Source organism: Mustelus asterias, unplaced genomic scaffold, assembly GCF_964213995.1.
Source record: "Mustelus asterias unplaced genomic scaffold, sMusAst1.hap1.1 HAP1_SCAFFOLD_335, whole genome shotgun sequence".
Classification (NCBI taxonomy): Eukaryota; Metazoa; Chordata; class Chondrichthyes; order Carcharhiniformes; family Triakidae; genus Mustelus; species Mustelus asterias.
This window is the reverse complement of record NW_027590297.1, coordinates 103,690-130,124: the sequence shown is the minus strand read 5'-3', so window position 1 is coordinate 130,124 and position 26,435 is coordinate 103,690. Positions and strand designations below refer to the sequence as shown.

The window sequence follows — 26,435 nt, the reverse complement described above, 5'->3', positions numbered from 1 at the left end:
TATAGCGCCTTTCACAATCTCAGATCGTCCTAACATCCTGTGGCCCGAAATGATAATCTCTTGGAGTGTTGTCACTGCTGTAATACAGGCGACTATTTGAGCACAGCAAGATCCCATAACTACGCCTGATTTGGACCAGAGAATCTGATTTTGTGATGGTTGAGGGTTAAGTATTGGCCTGGACCTTGGGGAGAACTCCCCTGCTCTTTTTCTTGGTCTCCACTCAAGAGGCCAAATAGATTTAATGTCCCATCTGAAAGATGGCGCCTGTGACAGTGCAGCACACCCTCAGCACTGTTTTGGAACATCACCTCAAAATTCCATTAATACCATAAACCCCACAAAAACCCTTACAATCTTATTTTAAATGAATTTGTGGGATGTGGGTATCACTGGCTGGACTAACATTTATTGCCCATTCCTAATTGCCCCATGAGAAGAGTGTGGTGAGTTATCTTCTTGAACCACTGCAGTCCATGTGGTGTAGGAACACCCACAGTGCTGTTAGGGAGGGAGTTCCAGGATTTTAACCCAACGACAGTGAAGGAACGGCCGATATATTTCCAAGTCAGGACGGTGAGTGGCTTGGAGAGGAACTTGCAGGTGGTGGTGTTCCCATGTATCTGCTGCCCTTGTCCTTCTAGATGGGAGCAGTCACAAGTTTGGAAGGTGCTGCCTAAGGAGCCTTCATAGAATCAAAGAAACCCTGCAGTGCAGAAGGAGGCCATTCGGACCATTGAGTCCGCACCGACTACAATCCCACCCAGGCCCAATTCCCCATCACCCCATGCATTTACCCTAACTAGTTCTCCCGACATGAAGGGGCAATTTAGCACGGCCAATCCACCGAGCCCACACATCTTTATGAGCACCTGGAGGAAACCCATGCAGACATGAGGAGAATGTGCAAACTCCACACACACAGTGAACCCAAGCTGGGAATCGAACCCAGGTCCCTGGAGCTGTGAGGCAGCAGTGCTAGCCACTGTGCCGCCCCCAAACCTAAACTGCACATCTTTTGACACTTGTTGAGTTCCTGTAGTGCATCTTGTAGATGGTACACACGGCTGCTACTGTGCATTGATGGCGGAGGGAGTGAATGTTTGTAGATGGGGTACCAATCAAGCGGGGCTGCTTTGTCCGGGATGGTGTCGAGTTTCTTGAGTGTTGTTGGAGCTGCGCCCATCCAGGCAAGTGGGGAGTATTCCATCACACTCCTGACTTGTGCCTTGTAGGTGGTGGGCAGTCTTTGGGGAGTCAGGAGGTGAGTTACTCCCCACAGGGTTCCTAGCCTCTGACCTGCTCTTGTAGCCACTGTTCAGTTTCTGGTCGAAAGTAACTCCCAGGATGTTGATAGCGGGGAATTTAGAAATGCTCATGCCATTGAAGGTCAAAGGTCAAAGATCCCTACTCTTAGTACCATCAAACTTTCTCACAGAGACTCCCCAGTGAACTTGCACGGATGACATGTTTAAGTCCAAGTTTATTCATCAGTGTCACAACACTGCAATGAAGCAACTGTGAAAATCCCCGAGTCGCCACACTCCTGTTCAGGTACACAGGGAGAATTTAGCACGGTCAACGCACCCTAACCAGCACGTCTTTCGGACTGTGGGAGGAAACCGGAGCACCCGGAGGAAACCCACGCAGACACGGGGAGAACGTGCAGACTCCACACAGACAGTGACCCAAGCCGGGAATTGAACCCGGGTCCCTGGTGCTGTGAGGCAGCAGTGCTAACTACCGTGCCACCCACTCTCCCAATGCTACAGAATCCAACCAATGAATGTTTTAGATTCCAGAATCCCATTCGGAAAGGCAGTCAGTGCCGGGATGTAAAACATGGGCGAAAGCATCAGACTAACAGTCACCAACCGTGTAAGTAGAATTGCCCTTGGGATGTGTGGTGCTTTTAAATGCAATATTCCCCACAAAAAGCAGCATAAAGGATCGAGGAATCTCAAAGGCAAGTTGTTCACGCCACAATTCGAGTTACCACCACCTTTTGCACGTGTTTGAAAATCATAGAATCCCTACAGTGCAGAAGGAGGCCATTCGGCCCATCAAGTCTGCACCGACCACAATCTCACCCAGGCCCTATCCCCATTACCCCATGCACTGACCCTGGCGAGTCCCTCTGACACTAAGGGGCAGTTTAGCACGGCCAATCCACCTAACCCGCTCATCTTTGGACTGTGGGAGGAAACCGGAGCATTGTGCTAATTCCCCCGACACTAACGGGCAACTTAGCATAGCAGGGCAATCATCATATTTGGAGCGAGCATCCACTCTCCATTCTTTGTAACCTCCCCTGCCTGACCCCCACCCCCGCCCCCTCCCACCTGCCTCCCCCTTCCACCAAACTAACCACATCTCTGGATTGAACTAACCAGGATTTGTGATTTCTTGAAGGAGGTTTTTAGAATTAAGCTGGTCTGTTTGACAGTGGGGATTGTAATAGGCACCTTATGAAAGGTTTGGAATATAATTTCTTTATATTTGTGAAGGGGTTCGCCAATACACTCCAACATTCTTTTCAGCTACTTTGCATCTGAGTTACTAACAGCTCATGGACAGAGGACCCTGATTAAACATGCTCTTTTTCCCCGATAAACTGGAAGGGGAATTTCAACTGGATTAATCAAACACAGTATCACGTTAACTCCCTTAAGAACATGAGGATTAGGAGCACGGTGGCACAGTGGGTTAGCGCTGCTGCCTCACAGTGTCAGGGACCCGGGTTCGATTCCCGGCTTGGGTCACTGCCTGTGCAGAGTGTGCACATTCTCCCCGTGTCTGCGTGGGTTTCCTCCGGGTGCTCCGGTTTCCTCCCACAGTCTGAAAGATGTGCGGGTTAGGTGGACTGGCCATGCTAAATTCTCCCTTAGTCTCAGGGTAAATTAGCAGGGTAAATATGTGGGGTTCTGGGAAGGGGGAATGGGTGGGATCGTTGTCGGTGCAGACTTGTTTGCACATTCTCAGGAGTTTGCACGTTCTCTCGGTGTCTGCGTGGGTTTCCTCCGGGTGCCCCGGTTTCCTCCCACAGTCTGAGAGACGTGCTGGTTAGGGTGCATTGACTGTGCTAAATTCTCCCTCAGTGTACCCCGAACAGGTACCGGAGTGTGGTGACTTGGGGATTTTCACACAAACTTCATTGCAGTGTTAATGTAAGCCTACTTGTGACAATAATAGATAAACTTTACTTTGATGGGCCAAATGGCCTCCTTCTGCACTGATGGGGTTCTATGAGCAGGAGTAGGCCATTCAGCCCCTCGAAACTGGTCCGCAATTCAATGAGATCAGAGCTGATTGACATCAACCCTATTCGGAGGCTAAGGAAATTTAGCATGTCCGCTGTGACTCTCACCAACTTTTACAGATGCACCATAGAAAGCATTCTTTCTGGTTGTATCGCAGCTTGGTATGGCTCCTGCTCTGCCCAAGACCGCAAGAAACTACAAAAGGTCGTGAATGTAGCCCAATCCATCAGGCAAACCAGCCTCCCATCCATTGACTCTGTCTACACTTCCCTCTGCCTCGGCAAAGCAGCCAGCATAATTAAGGACCCCACACACCCCGGACATTCTCTCTTCCACCACCTTCCGTCGAGAAAAAGATACAAAAGTCTGAGGTCACGCACCAACCGACTCAAGAACAGCTTCTTCCCTGCTGCTGTCAGACTTTTGAATGGACCTACCTCGCATTAAGTTGATCTTTCTCTACACCCTAGCTATGACTGTAACACTACATTCCGCACTCTCTCCTTTCTTTCTCTATGAACGGTATGCTTTGTCTGTACAGCGCACAAGAAACAATACTTTTCACTGTTTGCTAATACATGTGACAAGAATAAATCAAATCAAAATCAAAATTTCCCTGCCTTATCCCTCGGAGTTCTGAATGTGGGGAAGTCTATCCCTCTAACATTCTCAACAAAGGCTTTTTCCACTGAGGCTAGGGGAGAAAAAAACCAGAGGGCATGGGTTAAGAGTGAAAGGAGAAAAGTTTAAAGGGAATATTAGGGGGGGCTTCTTCACGCAGAGAGTGGTGGGAGTGTGGAATGAGCTGCCGGATAAAGTGGTAAATGCGGGGTCACTTTTAACATTTAAGAAAAACTTGGACGGGTTCATGGATGAGAGGGGTGTGGAGGGATATGGTCCAAGTGCAGGTCAGTGGGACTAGGCAAAAAATGGTTCGGCACAGACAAGAAGGGCCAAAGGGCCTGTTTCTGAGCTGTAATTTTCTATGGTTCCGAAGGAGCCCCCATAGCCCTGGGGGGCAGAGAATTCCAAAGATTCAGTGGCGGAGAAACACCCCCCTCCTCTCAGCCCGAACTGGCCCACCCCTTATTCTGAGTCCTTAACTCCTGATTCCAGACCCCTCAGCCAGGGCGAATATCCTTCCTGTATCTATCCCCGTCGAGCCCTGGAAGACTTTTGTACGTTTGAATGAGATCACCTCTCATTCATCTAACCTCCAGAGATCAAATGCCCAGTCTGTTCAATCTTTCCTCACAGGACATTTCTTCCATCCCAGGAATGAGCTGAGTGAACTTTTGTTGCACTCCCGTGATGGCAAGTCTTAAACATATCAAGGGATATTTTTAAAAGCGAACGGATTATGTTTGACAGCAGTGCCCAGATGTGCTGTTCATGTCAAGTCTTATATTCAGTGATAGGGGAACTGAGCTGTAGTCAAAAGAACCACCTTGAAAACAAACACAACTTTGAACTCAATTTGAATCTTCACCGGTTGATGCAGGTTTGGCCCCAGTAGCTGGAATCTTACCGCCACGCCCGTCCCGGAACCCGCTGGCCTCGGGCGGGATTTTACCAGCCTTGCCCGAGCGTGGTTGTAAGATACCGGCCTATATGTCCGACTGTCCCTACACTCCAGAAACTATGGGATAAAGGCAAAATAGTTTAAAGTTTATTTACTAGTCAGCACAACATCGTGGGCCGAAGGGCCTGTACTGTTCTGTACTGTTCTATGTTCTAGTCACAAGTAAGGCTTACATTAACACTGCAATGAAGTTACTGTGAAATTCCCCCAGTCGCCACACTCCGGCGCCTGTTCGGGTAACACTGAGGGAGAATTTAGCACGGCCAATGCACCCTAACCAGCACGTCTTTCGGACTGTGGGTGGAAACCGGGGCACCCGGAGGAAACCCACACAGACACGGGGAGAACGGGCAGACTCCGCACAGACAGTGACCCAAGCCGGGAGTCGAACCCAGGTCCCTGGCGCGGTGAGGCAGCAGCGCTAACCACTGTGCCGCCCTGCGGATGCTGGAATCTGAAACAAAATTGGGAAATGCTGGAAAATCTCAGCAGGTCTGACAGCATCTGTGGAGAGAGAATAGAGCCAACGTTTTGAGTCTGGATGACTCTTCCTGAGACGAAGGGTCATCCAGACTTGAAACATTGGCTTTATTCTCTCTCCACAAATACTGTCAGGCCTGCTGAGATTTCCCAGCGTTTTCTGCTTTCTTACAGAAACTAAGGGGACTGTTGATTCCATCCTTCCTTTGGCCTTTTACTTACAGTGTAGTTCAAACTGTCCAGAACCTTCTTAATTATCGAGAGGCTAAAAGAGATGGGACTCTAGACTTTGGCACTGTATTGCCTAAGCACTGATTTGATCGATGATGATGGAGTAGATTGTGTTCCTGTTGATAGCTGGTCCCAATTCAATCGGTTGGGAAAGGACCAGAGTTTAAAGGTCAGAACTAGGTTAGGTGTCAGGACGGCATGGTGGCACAGCGGTTGGCACTGTTGCCTCACAGCACCAGGGACCTGGGTTTGATTCCCGCTTGGGTTACTGTTTGTGTGGAATCTGCATGTTCTCCCCGTGTCTGCATGGGTTTCCTCCGGGTGCTCCGGTTTCCTCCCACAGTCCGAAAGGCGTGCTGGTTAGGTGCATTGGCCATGCTAAATTCTCCCTCAGTGTTACCCGAACAGGCGTCGGAGTGTGGCGACTAGGGGATTTTCACAGTGACTGCATTGTAGTGTTAATGTAAGCCTACTTGTGACACTAAAAAATAAACTTTAAAAGGAGGTGAATCCTTGCCAGAGATTAGTTTTGCAATCTCTGTGGAGACCGATAACTTTTAAAAAGAAATCGAAACTTCCAGCTAACAGCTGCAAGTACAATATGTCAACATTCCATGTTTTAATTCCAAATCTCTTCCTGCACCCAATGACACACAAGGCAGATTTTAGTTTGTTTCCATAGCTAGTAATTCCCAGAGCAGGTCGCGAGTCTATCAGTAACCCCCACAGCTTGCCTCCTGGGCTTGTAGAATCTCACTAGCTGTTCTGTCTGGAGACAATACACATCTCTTTAACCTGTGTTGAATGCTCCCTCCACCCACATTGTCTGTACCTTTAAGACCTGGCTGGCTGTAGAGATTTGCATTCTAATTAGTATTCTGTAACTTGATTTCTGTGTCTGTGCACTGTTGGAGAACAGAGACCACTCCATCTGACGAAGGAGCTGTGCTCCGAAAGCTTATGGTATTTGCTACCAAATAAACCTGTTGGACGTTAACCTGGTGTTGTGAGACTTCTTACTGTGCTTACCCCAGTCCAACGCCGGCATCTCCACATCATGGCTAGTCTATCGCCAGGGGGCTTATAGCTTGAGGGGGCCATTCCACATCAAGCGTATCTGACCAGGAGTCTCTCCCGCTCTTACTGCCAGCCACTGGTGCGTTTGGAAGGATTTTGCTGGTTGTCACTCAACCTGTTTGGCCGCGTTAAGAACGCACCTTCCTTGGCCGCCAAGTCCTGGGATGGGACTCGAACCCGGAGCTCCTGGCTCAGAGGCAGGGACGCTAATCCACTGCTCCACAAGAGTGCCACATGGGGGTGGCACGGTGGCACAGTGGTTAGCACTGGTGCCTCACAGCGCCAGGGACCTGGGTTCGATTCCCGGCTTGGGTCACTGTCTGTGTGCAGTTTGCACGTTCTCCCCGTGTCTGCGTGGGTTTCCTCCGGGTGCTCCAGTTTCCTCCCACAGTCCAAAGATGTGCGGGCTAGGTGGATTGGCCTTGCTAAATTGTCCCTTAGTGTCAGGGGAACTAGCTAGTGTAAATGCAAGAGGTTATGAGGATAGGGCCTGGGTGGGATTGTGTCGGTGCAGACTCGATGGGCCGAATGGCCTCCTTCTGCCCTGTAGAATTCTATAATTTAAACCCTTTTCTGTAAAAAATGGGGCTCCACAGGAGCCAGCATTGGGACACCTGCTCTTCCTGAGGAATATTAATGCCAGGGAGTGTGCAAGGCCTGATTTTTAAAATTTGCAGACATTATGATGCATTGTCAACTGTGATGAGGATAGTTTTGAACTTCAAAAGGATGTATACATGCCCATGGATTAGGCAGACAAGTGTCAGGTGAAGTTCAGTGCAGAATAGTATGAAGTGATTCATTCTGGCAGGAAGAATGTGGTGATGCAGTCTGAAATAGAGAGAGAAGCTCGAATGGAGATTCATGAACACAGCGACCTTGCTGTTAATGTACACAAGGCATTCTACATGCGTCCAGCCTTGATCTGGAACTCCCCTCCAGTCACCTCACTTTACAGATCCACCATAGAAAGCGGCACGGTGGCACAGTGGTCAGCACTGCTGCCTCACAACGCCAGGGACCCGGGTTCGATTCCCGGTTTGGGTCACTGTCTGTGCGGAGTCTGCACATTCTCCCCGTGTCTGCATGGGTTTCCTCCGAGTGCTCCAGTTTGTTTCCCCACAGTCCAAAGATGTGCAGGTTAGGTGGATTGGCCATGCTAAATTGCCCCTGAGTGTCAGGGGGACTAGCTAGGGCAAATGCATGGGGTTATGGGGATAGGACCTGGGTGGGATTGTGGTTGGTGCAGACTTAATGGGCTGAATGGCTACCTTTTGCACTGTAGGTATTCTACAACTCTATGAAAGCATCCTATCCTGATGTATCACAGCTTGGTGTGGCTCCTGCTCTGACAAGACTTCAAGAAACTACAGAGGGTTGTGAATGTAATCCATCACGCAAACCAGCCTCCCATCCACTGACTCCGTCTACACTTCCCGCTGCCTCAGGAAAAGCAGCCAGCATAATCAAGGACCCCACGCATCCTGGACATTCTCTCTTCCACCTTCTTCCGTCGGGAAAAAGATACAAAAGTCTGAGGTCACGCACCAACCGACTCAAAAACAGCTTCTTCCCTGCTGCTGTCAGACCTTTGAATGGACCGACCTGATATTAAGTTGATCTTTCTCTACACCCTCGCTATGACTGTAACACTACATTCTGCACTCTCTCCTTTCCTTCTCCACTATGTACTCTATGAATGGTATGCTTTGTCTGTATGGTGCGTAAAAATCAATACATTGCTCTGTACATCAATACATGTGACTATAATAAACCAAATCAAATCATTCAGATTCCATCCATTGACATCAAGAACACACAGTAAGAAGTTTAACAACACCAGGTTAAAGTCCAACAGGTTTATTTGGTAGCAAAAGCCACACAAGCTTTCGGAGCTGCAAGCCCCTTCTTCAGGTGAGTGGGAATTCTGTTCACAAACAGAGCATATAAAGACACAAACTCAATTTACATGAATAATGGTTGGAATGCGAATACTTACAACTAATCAAGTCTTTAAGAAACAAAACAGCATGAGTGGAGAGAGCATCAAGACAACCTAAAAAGATGTGTATTGTCTCCAGACAAGACAGCCAGTGAAACTCTGTGGGAGTTACAAATAGTGTGACATGAACCCAATATCCCGGTTGAGGCCGTCCTCGTGTGTGCGGAACTTGGCTATCAGTTTCTGCTCAGCGACTCTGCGCCGTCGTGTGTCGCGAAGGCCGCCTTGGAGAACGCTTACCCGAATATCAGAGGCCGAATGCCCGTGACCGCTGAAGTGCTCCCCAACAGGAAGAGAACAGTCTTGCCTGGTGATTGTCGAGCGGTGTTCATTCATCCGTTGTCGCAGCGTCTGCATAGTTTCCCCAATGTACCATGCCTCGGGACATCCTTTCTTGCAGCGTATCAGGTAGACAACGTTGGCCGAGTTGCAAGAGTATGTACCGTGTACCTGGTGGATGGTGTTCTCACGTGAGATGATGGCATCTGTGTCGATGGTCCGGCACGTCTTGCACAGGTTGCTGTGGCAGGGTTGTGTGGTGTCATGGTCACTGTTCTCCTGAAGGCTGGGTAGTTTGCTGCGGACAATGGTCTGTTTGAGGTTGTGCGGTTGTTTGAAGGCAAGAAGTGGGGGTGTGGGGATGGCCTTGGCGAGATGTTCGTCTTCATCAATGACATGTTGAAGGCTCCGGAGGAGATGCTGTAGCTTCTCCGCTCCGGGGAAGTACTGGACGACGAAGGGTACTCTGTCCACTGTGTCCCGTGTTTGTCTTCTGAGGAGGTCGGTGCGGTTTTTCGCTGTGGCGCGTTGGAACTGTTGATCAATGAGTCGAGCGCCATATCCTGTTCTTATGAGGGCATCTTTCAGCGTCTGGAGGTGTCTGTTGCGATCCTCCTCATCCGAGCAGATCCTGTGTATACGGAGGGCATCTCCAGCTTCCACCCTAAACACGTTAAAGAAGCCATCCCCTACGGACAAGCCCTCCGTATACACAGGATCTGCTCGGATGAGGAGGATCGCAACAGACACCTCCAGACGCTGAAAGATGCCCTCATAAGAACAGGATATGGCGCTCGACTCATTGATCAACAGTTCCAACACGCCACAGCGAAAAACCGCACCGACCTCCTCAGAAGACAAACACGGGACACAGTGGACAGAGTACCCTTCGTTGTCCAGTACTTCCCCGGAGCGGAGAAGCTACGGCATCTCCTCCGGAGCCTTCAACATGTCATCGATGAAGACGAACATCTCGCCAAGGCCGTCCCCACACCCCCACTTCTTGCCTTCAAACAACCGCACAACCTCAAACAGACCATTGTCTGCAGCAAACTACCCAGCCTTCAGGAGAACAGTGACCATGACACCACACAACCCTGCCACAGCAACCTGTGCAAGACGTGCCGGATCATCGACACAGATGCCATCATCTCACGTGAGAACACCATCCACCAGGTACACGGTACATACTCTTGCAACTCGGCCAACGTTGTCTACCTGATACGCTGCAAGAAAGGATGTCCCGAGGCATGGTACATTGGGGAAACTATGCAGACGCTGCGACAACGGATGAATGAACACCGCTCGACAATCACCAGGCAAGACTGTTCTCTTCCTGTTGGGGAGCACTTCAGCGGTCACGGGCATTCGGCCTCTGATATTCGGGTAAGTGTTCTCCAAGGCGGCCTTCGCGACACACGACAGCGCAGAGTCGCTGAGCAGAAACTGATAGCCAAGTTCCGCACACACGAGGACGGCCTCAACCGGGATATTGGGTTCATGTCACACTATTTGTAACTCCCACAGAGTTTCACTGGCTGTCTTGTCTGGAGACAATACACATCTTTTTAGGTTGTCTTGATGCTCTCTCCACTCATGCTGTTTTGTTTCTTAAAGACTTGATTAGTTGTAAGTATTCGCATTCCAACCATTATTCATGTAAATTGAGTCTGTGTCTTTATAAGCTCTGTTTGTGAACAGAATTCCCACTCACCTGAAGAAGGGGCTTGCAGCTCCGAAAGCTTGTGTGGCTTTTGCTACCAAATAAACCTGTTGGACTTTAACCTGGTGTTGTTAAACGTCTTACTGTGTTTACCCCAGTCCAACGCCGGCATCTCCACATCATCAAGAACACAAGCAGACTCCGTGACTGGGATTATCAACTCGTGGGAGGGATGGGGTGGGAGGGAACGGATGCAGGAATTATTGAAAACCACGTTCCGGGACTGGATACAGCAGCCCGCAAAGCGCGATGCTATTTTCATACTTGGAAGTAGTTGGTGCTCCTTTGGGTGGTCCCCACCATGCTGCTGTCTGCTCTCAGCGCTGGAGCTCCGCAGGCAGCTTCCATCTCCCGCTCAGTGCGGACAAAACACTGAATGGTGTTCATTTAAAAATCAGAGATCCATGGGACTATCTCACAAAGACTCAGTGTCATCAAATATCCTCTTCCTGACACTGACACTGTCCCCCAGATACTGGGCAACCCCACACTGTCCCCCAGATACTGGGCGACTCCACACTATCCCCCAGACACTGGGCGAACCCACACTGACCCCCAGATACTGGGCGACTCCACACTGTCCCCCAGATACTGGGCGACTCCACAGTGTCCCCCAGATACTGGGCGACCCCACACTGACCCCCAGATACTGGGCGTCTCCCAACTGACCCCCAGATAATATGCGACTCCACACTGTCCCTGAGATGCTGGGTGACTCCATCCTGCCTCCAGATTTTGCGCAACACAAACCTGTCCCCCCGATGCCGTGCGACTCCCCATGTCCCCCCGAAACAGCACGATTGCACACTGTCCCCCAGATACTGGGCGGTTCCACACTGTCCCCCAGATACTGGGCGATTCCACACTGTCCCCCAGATACTGGGCGATTCCACACTGTCCCCCAGATACTGGGCGATTCCACACTGTCCCCCAGATACTGGGCGATTCCACACTGTCCCCCAGATACTGGGCGACTCCACACTGTCCCCCAGATACTGGGCGATTCCACACTGTCCCCCAGATACTGGGCGACTCCACACTGTCCCCCAGATACTGGGCGCCCCCACACTGTCCCCCAGATACTGGGTGACTCCACACTGACCCCCAGATAATATGCGACTCCACACTGTCCCTGAGATGCTGGGTGACTCCATCCTGTCCTCCAGATTTTGCGCAACACAAACCTGTCCCCCCGATGCCGTGCGACTCCCCATGTCCCCCCGAAACAGCACGATTGCACACTGTCCCCCAGATACTGGGCGATTCCACACTGTCCCCCAGATACTGGGCGACTCCACACTGACCCCCAGATACTGGGTGACTCCACACTGACCCCCAGATACTGCGCGACTCCACACTGACCCCCAGATACTGCGCGACTCCACACTGTCCCCCAGATACTGGGCGCCCCCACACTGTCCCCCAGATACTGGGCGCCCCCACACTGTCCCCCAGATACTGGGCGCCCCCACACTGTCCCCCAGATACTGGGCGCCCCCACACTGTCCCCCAGATACTGGGCGCCCCCACACTGTCCCCCAGATACTGGGCGCCCCCACACTGTCCCCCAGATACTGGGCGACTCCACACTCTCCCCCAGATACTGGGCAACTCCACACTGACCCCCAGATACTGGGTGACTCCACACTGACCCCCAGATACTGGGCAACTCCACACTGTCCCCCAGATACTGGGCGACTCCACACTGACCCCCAGATACTGGGCAACTCCACACTGTCCCCCAGATACTGGGCGACTCCACACTGACCCCCAGATACTGGGCAACTCCACACTGACCCCCAGATACTGGGTGACTCCACACTGACCCCCAGATACTGGGCAACTCCACACTGACCCCCAGATACTGCGCGACTCCACACTGACCCCCAGATACTGGGTGACTCCACACTGACCCCCAGATACTGGGCAACTCCACACTGACCCCCAGATACTGGGTGACTCCACACTGACCCCCAGATACTGGGCAACTCCACACTGACCCCCAGATACTGCGCGACTCCACACTGACCCCCAGATACTGGGCGCCTCCACACTGTCCCCCAGATACTGGGTGACTCCACACTGACCCCCAGATACTGGGCAACTCCACACTGACCCCCAGATACTGCGCGACTCCACACTGACCCCCAGATACTGGGCGCCTCCACACTGTCCCCCAGATACTGGGCGACTCCACACTGACCCCCAGATACTGCGCGACTCCACACTGACCCCCAGATACTGCGCGACTCCACACTGACCCCCAGATACTGGGTGACTCCACACTGACCCCCAGATACTGCGCGACTCCACACTGTCCCCCAGATACTGGGTGACTCCACACTGACCCCCAGATACTGCGCGACTCCACACTGACCCCCAGATACTGGGCGCCTCCACACTGTCCCCCAGATACTGGGCGACTCCACACTGACCCCCAGATACTGCGCGACTCCACACTGACCCCCAGATACTGCGCGACTCCACACTGACCCCCAGATACTGGGTGACTCCACACTGACCCCCAGATACTGCGCGACTCCACACTGACCCCCAGATACTGCGCGACTCCACACTGACCCCCAGATACTGGGCGCCCCCACACTGTCCCCCAGATACTGCGCGACTCCACACTGTCCCCCAGATACAGGTTAACTCCTCAGTGTCCCGCCAAGATACTGCTTGACTTCAAACTGTCCCTCAGACACTGCGCGACTCGACACTGTCCCCCAGATACTGGGCAACTCCACACTGACCCCCAGATACTGGGCAAATCCACACTGACCCCCAGATACTGGGCGACTCCACACTGTCCCCCAGATACTGCGCGACTCCACACTGTCCCCCAGATTCTGGGCGCCCCCACACTGTCCCCCAGATACTGGGCGACTCCACACTCTCCCGCAGATACTGGGTGAGTCCACACTGACCCCCAGATACTGGGCGACTCCACACTGTCCCCCAGATACTGGGAGACTCCACACTGACCCCCAGATACTGGGTGACTCCACACTGTCCCCCAGATACTGGGAGACTCCACACTGACCCCCAGATACTGGGTGACTCCACACTGTCCCCCAGATACTGGGCGACTCCACACTGTCCCCCAGATACAGGTTAACTCCTCAGTGTCCCGCCAAGATACTGCTTGACTTCAAACTGTCCCTCAGACACTGCGCGACTCGACACTGTCCCCCAGATACTGGGCAACTCCACACTGACCCCCAGATACTGGGCAAATCCACACTGACCCCCAGATACTGGGCAACTCCACACTGTCCCCCAGATACTGGGCGACTCCACACTGTCCCCCAGATACTGGGTGACTCCACACTGTCCCCCAGATACAGGTTAACTCCTCAGTGTCCCGCCAAGATACTGCTTGACTTCAAACTGTCCCTCAGACACTGCGCGACTCGACACTGTCCCCCAGATACTGGGCAACTCCACACTGACCCCCAGGTACTGGGCAAATCCACACTGTCCCCCAGATACTGGGTGACTCCACACTGTCCCCCAGATACTGGGCAACTCCACACTGTCCCCCAGATACTGGGTGACTCCACACTGTCCCCCAGATACTGGGTGACTCCACACTGTCCCCCAGATACTGGGTGACTCCACACTGACCCCCAGATACTGGGCGACTCCACACTGTCCCCCAGATACTGGGCGAATCCACACTGTCCCCCAGATACTGGGCGACCCCACACTGACCCCCAGATACTGGGCGTCTCCCAACTGACCCCCAGATAATATGCGACTCCACACTGTCCCTGAGATGCTGGGTGACTCCATCCTGTCCTCCAGATTTTGCGCAACACAAACCTGTCCCCCCGATGCCGTGCGACTCCCCATGTCCCCCCGAAACAGCACGATTGCACACTGTCCCCCAGATACTGGGCGATTCCACACTGTCCCCCAGATACTGGGCGATTCCACACTGTCCCCCAGATACTGGGCGATTCCACACTGTCCCCCAGATACTGGGCGATTCCACACTGTCCCCCAGATACTGGGCGATTCCACACTGTCCCCCAGATACTGGGCGATTCCACACTGTCCCCCAGATACTGGGCGATTCCACACTGTCCCCCAGATACTGGGCGATTCCACACTGTCCCCCAGATACTGGGCGATTCCACACTGTCCCCCAGATACTGGGCGATTCCACACTGACCCCCAGATACTGGGCGATTCCACACTGTCCCCCAGATACTGGGCGACTCCACACTGTCCCCCAGATACTGGGCGATTCCACACTGTCCCCCAGATACTGGGCGATTCCACACTGTCCCCCAGATACTGGGCGATTCCACACTGTCCCCCAGATACTGGGCGATTCCACACTGTCCCCCAGATACTGGGCGATTCCACACTGTCCCCCAGATACTGGGTGACTCCACACTGTCCCCCAGATACTGGGCGATTCCACACTGACCCCCAGATACTGGGCGACTCCACACTGACCCCCAGATACTGGGAGACTCCACACTGACCCCCAGATACTGGGCGACTCCACACTGACCCCCAGATACTGGGAGACTCCACACTGACCCCCAGATACTGCGCGACTCCACACTGACCCCCAGATACTGGGCGACACCACACTGACCCCCAGATACTGGGTGACTCCACACTGACCCCCAGATACTGGGCGACACCACACTGTCCCCCAGATACTGGGCGACACCACACTGACCCCCAGATACTGGGAGACTCCACACTGACCCCCAGATACTGGGTGACTCCACACTGACCCCCAGATACTGGGCGACACCACACTGTCCCCCAGATACTGGGCGACTCCACACTCTCCCGCAGATACTGGGTGAGTCCACACTGACCCCCAGATACTGGGAGACTCCACACTGACCCCCAGATACTGGGTGACTCCACACTGTCCCCCAGACACTGGGCGACTCCACACTGACCCCCAGATACTGGGCGACTCCACACTGTCCCCAGATACTGGGTGACTCCACACTGACCCCCAGATACTGGGCGACTCCACACTGTCCCCCAGATACTGGGTGACTCCACACTGACCCCCAGATACTGGGTGACTCCACGCTGACCCCCAGATACTGGGTGACTCCACACTGTCCCCCAGATACTGGGTGACTCCACACTGTCCCCCAGATACTGGGTGACTCCACACTGACCCCCAGATACTGGGTGACTCCACACTGTCCCCCAGATACTGGGTGACTCCACACTGTCCCCCAGATACTGGGTGACTCCACACTATCCCCCAGATACTGGGTGACTCCACACTGACCCCCAGATACTGGGTGACTCCACACTGACCCCCAGATACTGGGTGACTCCACAATGACCCCCAGATACTGGGCGACTCCACACTGTCCCCCAGATACTGGGTGACTCCACACTGTCCCCCAGATACTGGGTGACTCCACACTGTCCCCCAGATACTGGGTGACTCCACACTGACCCCCAGTTACTGTGCGATCCCACACTGACCCCCAGATACTGGGCGACTCCACACTGTCCCCCAGATACTGGGTGACTCCACACTGTCCCCAGATACTGGGTGACTCCACACTGTCCCCCAGATACTGGGTGACTCCACACTGTCCCCCAGATACTGGGTGACTCCACACTGACCCCCAGATACTGGGTGATTCCACACTGTCCCCCAGATACTGGGAGAGTCCACACTGACCCCCAGATACTGTGCGATCCCACACTGACCCCCAGATACTGGGTGACTCCACACTGACCCCCAGATACTGTGCGACTCCACACTGTCCCCCAGATACTGTGCGATCCCACACTGACCCCCAGATACTGGGCGACTCCACACTGTCCCCAGATACTGTGCGATCCCACACTGACCCCCAGATACTGGGCGACTCCACACTGTCCCTCAGACACTGCGCCACTTTGACACTGTCACCCAGACACCGTGCGACTCGACATGGTCACCCAGGTACTGCGTAACTCCACACTGACCCTCAGATACTGCACGGGTCTGTGAATGGTAGGGCGTTGGGGAGAGTTATAGAAGAAAGAGAAAGAGGGGTACATGTTCATAGCTCCTTGAAAGTGGAGTCACAGGTGGACACAGTGGTGAAGAAGGCATTCGGCATGCTTGTTTTCACTGGTCGGGACATTGAATACAGGAATTGGGGTGTCTTGTTGAAGTTGTACAAGATGTTGGTAAGGCCACACTTGGAATACTGTGTGCAATTCAGGTCACCCGATTATAAAAAGGATATTATTAAACTAAAAAGAGCACTGGGCAACTCCACACTGACCCCCAGATACTGGGTGACTCCACACTGACCCCCAGATACTGGGCGACTCCACACTGACCCCCAGATACTGGGCAACTCCACACTGACCCCCAGATACTGGGCGACTCCACACTGACCCCCAGATACTGGGCAACTCCACACTGACCCCCAGATACTGGGCGACTCCACACTGACCCCCAGATACTGGGCAACTCCACACTGACCCCCAGATACTGGGCAACTCCACACTGACCCCCAGATACTGGGCGACTCCACACTGACCCCCAGATACTGGGCAACTCCACACTGACCCCCAGATACTGGGCAACTCCACACTGACCCCCAGATACTGGGCGACTCCACACTGACCCCCAGATACTGGGCGACTCCACACTGTCCCCCAGATACTGGGCGACTCCACACTGACCCCCAGATACTGGGCGACTCCACACTGACCCCCAGATACTGGGCGACTCCACACTGTCCCCCAGATACTGTGTGATCCCACACTGTCCCCCAGATACTGGGCGACTCCACACTGTCCCCCAGATACTGTGTGATCCCACACTGTCCCCCAGATACTGGGCGACTCCACACTGTCCCCCAGATACTGTGTGATCCCACACTGTCCCCCAGATACTGGGCGACTCCACACTGTCCCCCAGATACTGGGCGACTCCACACTGTCCCCCAGATACTGGGCGACTCCACACTGTCCCCCAGATACTGGGCGACTCCACACTGACCCCCAGATACTGGGCGACTCCACACTGACCCCCAGATACTGGGCGACTCCACACTGTCCCCCAGATACTGGGCGACTCCACACTGTCCCCCAGATACTGGGCGACTCCACACTGACCCCCAGATACTGGGCGACTCCACACTGACCCCCAGATACTGGGCGACTCCACACTGTCCCCAGATACTGGGCGACTCCACACTGACCCCCAGATACTGGGCGACTCCACACTGACCCCCAGATACTGGGCGACTCCACACTGACCCCCAGATACTGAGCGACTCCACACTGTCCCCCGGATACTGGGCGACTCCACACTGACCCCCAGATACTGGGCGACTCCACACTGACCCCCAGATACTGGGCGACTCCACACTGACACCCCGATACTGGGCGACTCCACACTGTCACCCAGACACCGTGCGACTCGACATGGTCACCCAGGTACTGCGTAACTCCACACTGACCCTCAGATACTGCACGGGTCTGTGAATGGTTGGGCATTGGGGAGAGTTATAGAAGAAAGAGAAAGAGGGGTACATGTTCATCGCTCCTTGAAAGTGGAGTCACAGGGGGACAGAGTGGTGAAGAAGGCATTCGGCATGCTTGGTTTCATTGGTCGGGACATTGAATACAGGAATTGGGGTGTCTTGTTGAAGTTGTACAAGATGTTGGTAAGGCCACACTTGAAATACTGTGTGCAATTCTGGTCACCCTATTATAAAAAGGATTTTATGAAACTAAAAAGAGCACTGGGCAACTCCACACTGACCCCCAGATACTGGGCAACTCTACACTGTCCCCGAGATACTGGGCGACTCCACACAGTTTCCCAGATACTGGGCGACTCCACACTGTCCCCCAGATACTGGGCGACTCCACACTGACCCCCAGATACTGGGCAACTCCACACTGACCCCCAGATACTGGGTGACTCCACACTGTCCCCCAGATACTGTGCGATCCCACACTGACCCCCAGATACTGGGCGACTCCACACTGACCCCCAGATACTGGGCGACTCCACACTGACCCCCAGATACTGGGCGACTCCACACTGACCCCCAGATACTGGGCAACTCCACACTGACCCCCAGATACTGGGCGACTCCACACTGACCCCCAGATACTGGGCAACTCCACACTGACCCCCAGATACTGGGCGACTCCACACTGACCCCCAGATACTGGGCAACTCCACACTGACCCCCAGATACTGGGCAACTCCACACTGACCCCCAGATACTGGGCGACTCCACACTGACCCCCAGATACTGGGCAACTCCACACTGACCCCCAGATACTGGGCAACTCCACACTGACCCCCAGATACTGGGCGACTCCACACTGACCCCCAGATACTGGGCGACTCCACACTGTCCCCCAGATACTGGGCGACTCCACACTGACCCCCAGATACTGGGCGACTCCACACTGACCCCCAGATACTGGGCGACCCCACACTGTCCCCCAGATACTGTGCGATCCCACACTGACCCCCAGATACTGGGTGACTCCACACTGTCCCCCAGATACTGGGTGACTCCACACTGACCCCCAGATACTGTGCGATCCCACACTGACCCCCAGATACTGGGCGACTCCACACTGACCCCCCGATACTGGGTGACTCCACACTGTCCCCCAGATACTGGGCGACTCCACACTGTCCCTCAGATACTGGGCGACTCCACACTGTCCCCCAGATACTGGGTGACTCCACACTGTCCCCCAGATACTGGGCGACTCCACACTGTCCCCCAGATACTGGGCGACTCCACACTGTCCCTCAGACACTGCGCCACTTTGACACTGTCACCCAGACACCGTGCGACTCGACATGGTCACCCAGGTACTGCGTAACTCCACACTGACCCTCAGATACTGCACGAGTCTGTGAATGGTAGGGCGTTGGGGAGAGTTATAGAAGAAAGAGAAAGAGGGGTACATGTTCATAGCTCCTTGAAAGTGGAGTCACAGGTGGACAGAGTGGTGAAGAAGGCATTCGGCATGCTTGGTTTCATTGGTCGGGACATTGAATACAGGAATTGGGGTGTCTTGTTGAAGTTGTACAAGATGTTGGTAAGGCCACACTTGGAATACTGTGTGCAATTCTGGTCACCCGATTATAAAAAGTATATTATGAAACTAAAAAGAGCACTGGGCAACTCCACACTGACCCCCAGATACTGGGCGACTCCACACTGTCCCCCAGATACTGGGCGACTCCACACTGACCCCCAGATACTGGGTGACTCCACACTGTCCCCCAGATACTGGGAGAGTCCACACTGACCCCCAGATACTGTGCGATCCCACACTGACCCCCAGATACTGGGTGACTCCACACTGACCCCCAGATACTGTGCGACTCCACACTGTCCCCCAGATACTGTGCGATCCCACACTGACCCCCAGATACTGGGCGACTCCACACTGTCCCCAGATACTGTGCGATCCCACACTGACCCCCAGATACTGGGCGACTCCACACTGTCCCTCAGACACTGCGCCACTTTGACACTGTCACCCAGACACCGTGCGACTCGACATGGTCACCCAGGTACTGCGTAACTCCACACTGACCCTCAGATACTGCACGGGTCTGTGAATGGTAGGGCGTTGGGGAGAGTTATAGAAGAAAGAGAAAGAGGGGTACATGTTCATAGCTCCTTGAAAGTGGAGTCACAGGTGGACACAGTGGTGAAGAAGGCATTCGGCATGCTTGTTTTCACTGGTCGGGACATTGAATACAGGAATTGGGGTGTCTTGTTGAAGTTGTACAAGATGTTGGGAAGGCCACACTTGGAATACTGTGTGCAATTCAGGTCACCCGATTATAAAAAGGATATTATTAAACTAAAAAGAGCACTGGGCAACTCCACACTGACCCCCAGATACTGGGTGACTCCACACTGACCCCCAGATACTGGGCGACTCCACACTGACCCCCAGATACTGGGCAACTCCACACTGACCCCCAGATACTGGGCGACTCCACACTGACCCCCAGATACTGGGCAACTCCACACTGACCCCCAGATACTGGGCGACTCCACACTGACCCCCAGATACTGGGCGACTCCACACTGACCCCCAGATACTGGGCAACTCCACACTGACCCCCAGATACTGGGCGACTCCACACTGACCCCCAGATACTGGGCGACTCCACACTGACCCCCAGATACTGGGCAACTCCACACTGACCCCCAGATACTGGGCGACTCCACACTGACCCCCAGATACTGGGCGACTCCACACTGTTCCCCAGATACTGGGCGACTCCACACTGACCCCCAGATACTGGGCGACTCCACACTGACCCCCAGATACTGGGCGACTCCACACTGACCCCCAGATACTGGGCGACTCCACACTGACCCCCAGATACTGGGCGACTCCACACTGTCCCCCAGATACTGGGCGACTCCACACTGACCCCCAGATACTGGGCGACTCCACACTGACCCCCAGATACTGGGCGACTCCACACTGACCCCCAGATACTGGGCGACTCCACACTGTCCCCCAGATACTGTGCGATCCCACACTGTCCCCCAGATACTGGGCGACTCCACACTGTCCCCCAGATACTGGGCGACTCCACACTGACCCCCAGATACTGGGCGACTCCACACTGTCCCGCAGATACTGGGCGACTCCACACTGTCCCCCAGATACTGGGCGACTCCACACTGGCCCCCAGATACTGGGCGACTCCACACTGTCCCCCAGATACTGGGCGACTCCACACTGGCCCCCAGATACTGGGCAACTCCACACTGACCCCCAGATACTGGGCGACTCCACACTGACCCCCAGATACTGGGCGACTCCACACTGTCCCCAGATACTGGGCGACTCCACACTGACCCCCAGATACTGGGCGACTCCACACTGACCCCCAGATACTGGGCGACTCCACACTGACACCCCGATACTGGGCGACTCCACACTGTCACCCAGACACCGTGCGACTCGACATGGTCACCCAGGTACTGCGTAACTCCACACTGACCCTCAGATACTGCACGGGTCTGTGAATGGTTGGGCATTGGGGAGAGTTATAGAAGAAAGAGAAAGAGGGGTACATGTTAATAGCTCCTTGAAAGTGGAGTCACAGGGGGACAGAGTGGTGAAGAAGGCATTCGGCATGCTTGGTTTCATTGGTCGGGACATTGAATACAGGAATTGGGGTGTCTTGTTGAAGTTGTACAAGATGTTGGTAAGGCCACACTTGAAATACTGTGTGCAATTCTGGTCACCCTATTATAAAAAGGATTTTATGAAACTAAAAAGAGCACTGGGCAACTCCACACTGACCCCCAGATACTGGGCAACTCTACACTGTCCCCGAGATACTGGGCGACTCCACACAGTTTCCCAGATACTGGGCGACTCCACACTGTCCCCCAGATACTGGGCGACTCCACACTGACCCCCAGATACTGGGCAACTCCACACTGACCCCCAGATACTGGGTGACTCCACACTGTCCCCCAGATACTGTGCGATCCCACACTGACCCCCAGATACTGGGCGACTCCACACTGACCCCCAGATACTGGGCGACTCCACACTGACCCCCAGATACTGGGCGACTCCACACTGACCCCCAGATACTGGGCAACTCCACACTGACCCCCAGATACTGGGCGACTCCACACTGACCCCCAGATACTGGGCAACTCCACACTGACCCCCAGATACTGGGCGACTCCACACTGACCCCCAGATACTGGGCAACTCCACACTGACCCCCAGATACTGGGCAACTCCACACTGACCCCCAGATACTGGGCGACTCCACACTGACCCCCAGATACTGGGCAACTCCACACTGACCCCCAGATACTGGGCAACTCCACACTGACCCCCAGATACTGGGCGACTCCACACTGACCCCCAGATACTGGGCGACTCCACACTGTCCCCCAGATACTGGGCGACTCCACACTGACCCCCAGATACTGGGCGACTCCACACTGACCCCCAGATACTGGGCGACTCCACACTGTCCCCCAGATACTGTGCGATCCCACACTGACCCCCAGATACTGGGTGACTCCACACTGTCCCCCAGATACTGGGTGACTCCACACTGACCCCCAGATACTGTGCGATCCCACACTGACCCCCAGATACTGGGTGACTCCACACTGACCCCCAGATACTGTGCGACTCCACACTGTCCCCCAGATACTGTGCGATCCCACACTGACCCCCAGATACTGGGCGACTCCACACTGTCCCCAGATACTGTGCGATCCCACACTGACCCCCAGATACTGGACGACTCCACACTGTCCCTCAGACACTGCGCCACTTTGACACTGTCACCCAGACACCGTGCGACTCGACATGGTCACCCAGGTACTGCGTAACTCCACACTGACCCTCAGATACTGCACGGGTCTGTGAATGGTAGGGCGTTGGGGAGAGTTATAGAAGAAAGAGAAAGAGGGGTACATGTTCATAGCTCCTTGAAAGTGGAGTCACAGGGGGACAGAGTGGTGAAGAAGGCATTCGGCATGCTTGTTTTCACTGGTCGGGACATTGAATACAGGAATTGGGGTGTCTTGTTGAAGTTGTACAAGATGTTGGTAAGGCCACACTTGGAATACTGTGTGCAATTCAGGTCACCCGATTATAAAAAGGATATTATTAAACTAAAAAGATCACTGGGCAACTCCACACTGACCCCCAGATACTGGGTGACTCCACACTGACCCCCAGATACTGCGCGACTCCACACTGACCCCCAGATACTGGGCGACTCCACACTGACCCCCAGATACTGGGCAACTCCACACTGACCCCCAGATACTGGGCGACTCCACACTGACCCCCAGATACTGGGCGACTCCACACTGACCCCCAGATACTGGGCAACTCCACACTGACCCCCAGATACTGGGCGACTCCACACTGACCCCCAGATACTGGGCAACTCCACACTGACCCCCAGATACTGGGCGACTCCACACTGACCCCCAGATACTGGGCAACTCCACACTGTCCCCCAGATACTGGGCGACTCCACACTGGCCCCCAGATACTGGGCGACTCCACACTGTCCCCCAGATACTGGGCGACTCCACACTGTCCCCCAGATACTGGGCGACTCCACACTGTCCCCCAGATACTGGGCGACTCCACACTGACCCCCAGATACTGGGCGACTCCACACTGACCCCCAGATACTGGGCGACTCCACACTGTCCCCAGATACTGGGCGACTCCACACTGACCCCCAGATACTGGGCGACTCCACACTGACCCCCAGATACTGGGCGACTCCACACTGACCCCCAGATACTGAGCGACTCCACACTGTCCCCCGGATACTGGGCGACTCCACACTGACCCCCAGATACTGGGCGACTCCACACTGACCCCCAGATACTGGGCGACTCCACACTGACCCCCAGATACTGGGCGACTCCACACTGACCCCCAGATACTGGGCGACTCCACACTGACCCCCAGATACTGGGCGACTCCACACTGACACCCCGATACTGGGCGACTCCACACTGTCACCCAGACACCGTGCGACTCGACATGGTCACCCAGGTACTGCGTAACTCCACACTGACCCTCAGATACTGCACGGGTCTGTGAATGGTTGGGCATTGGGGAGAGTTATAGAAGAAAGAGAAAGAGGGGTACATGTTCATAGCTCCTTGAAAGTGGAGTCACAGGGGGACAGAGTGGTGAAGAAGGCATTCGGCATGCTTGGTTTCATTGGTCGGGACATTGAATACAGGAATTGGGGTGTCTTGTTGAAGTTGTACAAGATGTTGGTAAGGCCACACTTGAAATACTGTGTGCAATTCTGGTCACCCTATTATAAAAAGGATTTTATGAAACTAAAAAGAGCACTGGGCAACTCCACACTGACCCCCAGATACTGGGCAACTCTACACTGTCCCCGAGATACTGGGCGACTCCACACAGTTTCCCAGATACTGGGCGACTCCACACTGTCCCCCAGATACTGGGCGACTCCACACTGACCCCCAGATACTGGGCAACTCCACACTGACCCCCAGATACTGGGTGACTCCACACTGTCCCCCAGATACTGTGCGATCCCACACTGACCCCCAGATACTGGGCGACTCCACACTGACCCCCAGATACTGGGCGACTCCACACTGACCCCCAGATACTGGGCGACTCCACACTGACCCCCAGATACTGGGCAACTCCACACTGACCCCCAGATACTGGGCGACTCCACACTGACCCCCAGATACTGGGCAACTCCACACTGACCCCCAGATACTGGGCGACTCCACACTGACCCCCAGATACTGGGCAACTCCACACTGACCCCCAGATACTGGGCAACTCCACACTGACCCCCAGATACTGGGCGACTCCACACTGACCCCCAGATACTGGGCAACTCCACACTGACCCCCAGATACTGGGCAACTCCACACTGACCCCCAGATACTGGGCGACTCCACACTGACCCCCAGATACTGGGCGACTCCACACTGTCCCCCAGATACTGGGCGACTCCACACTGACCCCCAGATACTGGGCGACTCCACACTGACCCCCAGATACTGGGCGACTCCACACTGTCCCCCAGATACTGTGCGATCCCACACTGACCCCCAGATACTGGGTGACTCCACACTGTCCCCCAGATACTGGGTGACTCCACACTGACCCCCAGATACTGTGCGATCCCACACTGACCCCCAGATACTGGGCGACTCCACACTGACCCCCCGATACTGGGTGACTCCACACTGTCCCCCAGATACTGGGCGACTCCACACTGTCCCTCAGATACTGGGCGACTCCACACTGTCCCCCAGATACTGGGTGACTCCACACTGTCCCCCAGATACTGGGCGACTCCACACTGTCCCCCAGATACTGGGCGACTCCACACTGTCCCTCAGACACTGCGCCACTTTGACACTGTCACCCAGACACCGTGCGACTCGACATGGTCACCCAGGTACTGCGTAACTCCACACTGACCCTCAGATACTGCACGAGTCTGTGAATGGTAGGGCGTTGGGGAGAGTTATAGAAGAAAGAGAAAGAGGGGTACATGTTCATAGCTCCTTGAAAGTGGAGTCACAGGTGGACACAGTGGTGAAGAAGGCATTCGGCATGCTTGGTTTCATTGGTCGGGACATTGAATACAGGAATTGGGGTGTCTTGTTGAAGTTGTACAAGATGTTGGTAAGGCCACACTTGGAATACTGTGTGCAATTCTGGTCACCCGATTATAAAAAGTATATTATGAAACTAAAAAGAGCACTGGGCAACTCCACACTGACCCCCAGATACTGGGCGACTCCACACTGTCCCCCAGATACTGGGCGACTCCACACTGACCCCCAGATACTGGGTGACTCCACACTGACCCCCAGATACTGGGTGACTCCACACTGTCCCCCAGATACTGGGCGCCCCCACACTGTCCCCCAGATACTGGGCGACTCCACACTGACCCCCAGATACTGGGCAACTCAACACTGACCCCCAGATACTGGGTGACTCCACACTGACCCCCAGATACTGGGTGACTCCACACTGACCCCCAGATACTGGGCGACTCCACACTGTCCCCCAGATACTGTGCGATCCCACACTGACCCCCAGATACTGGGTGACTCCACACTGTCCCCCAGATACTGGGTGACTCCACACTGACCCCCAGATACTGTGCGATCCCACACTGACCCCCAGATACTGGGCGACTCCACACTGACCCCCCGATACTGGGTGACTCCACACTGTCCCCCAGATACTGGGCGACTC

The 26,435-nt window shown here is 54.3% G+C and overlaps 1 protein-coding gene across 1 annotated transcript in view; it reads right to left on the bottom strand.

Annotated features, from left to right (window-relative positions):
* Positions 1–26,435, bottom strand: part of LOC144486426 (adhesion G protein-coupled receptor L1-like) — a gene marked incomplete at its 5' end in the record, with an annotated part of 221,516 nt that overhangs the window by 159,525 nt on the left and 35,556 nt on the right. The window lies entirely within an intron of this gene.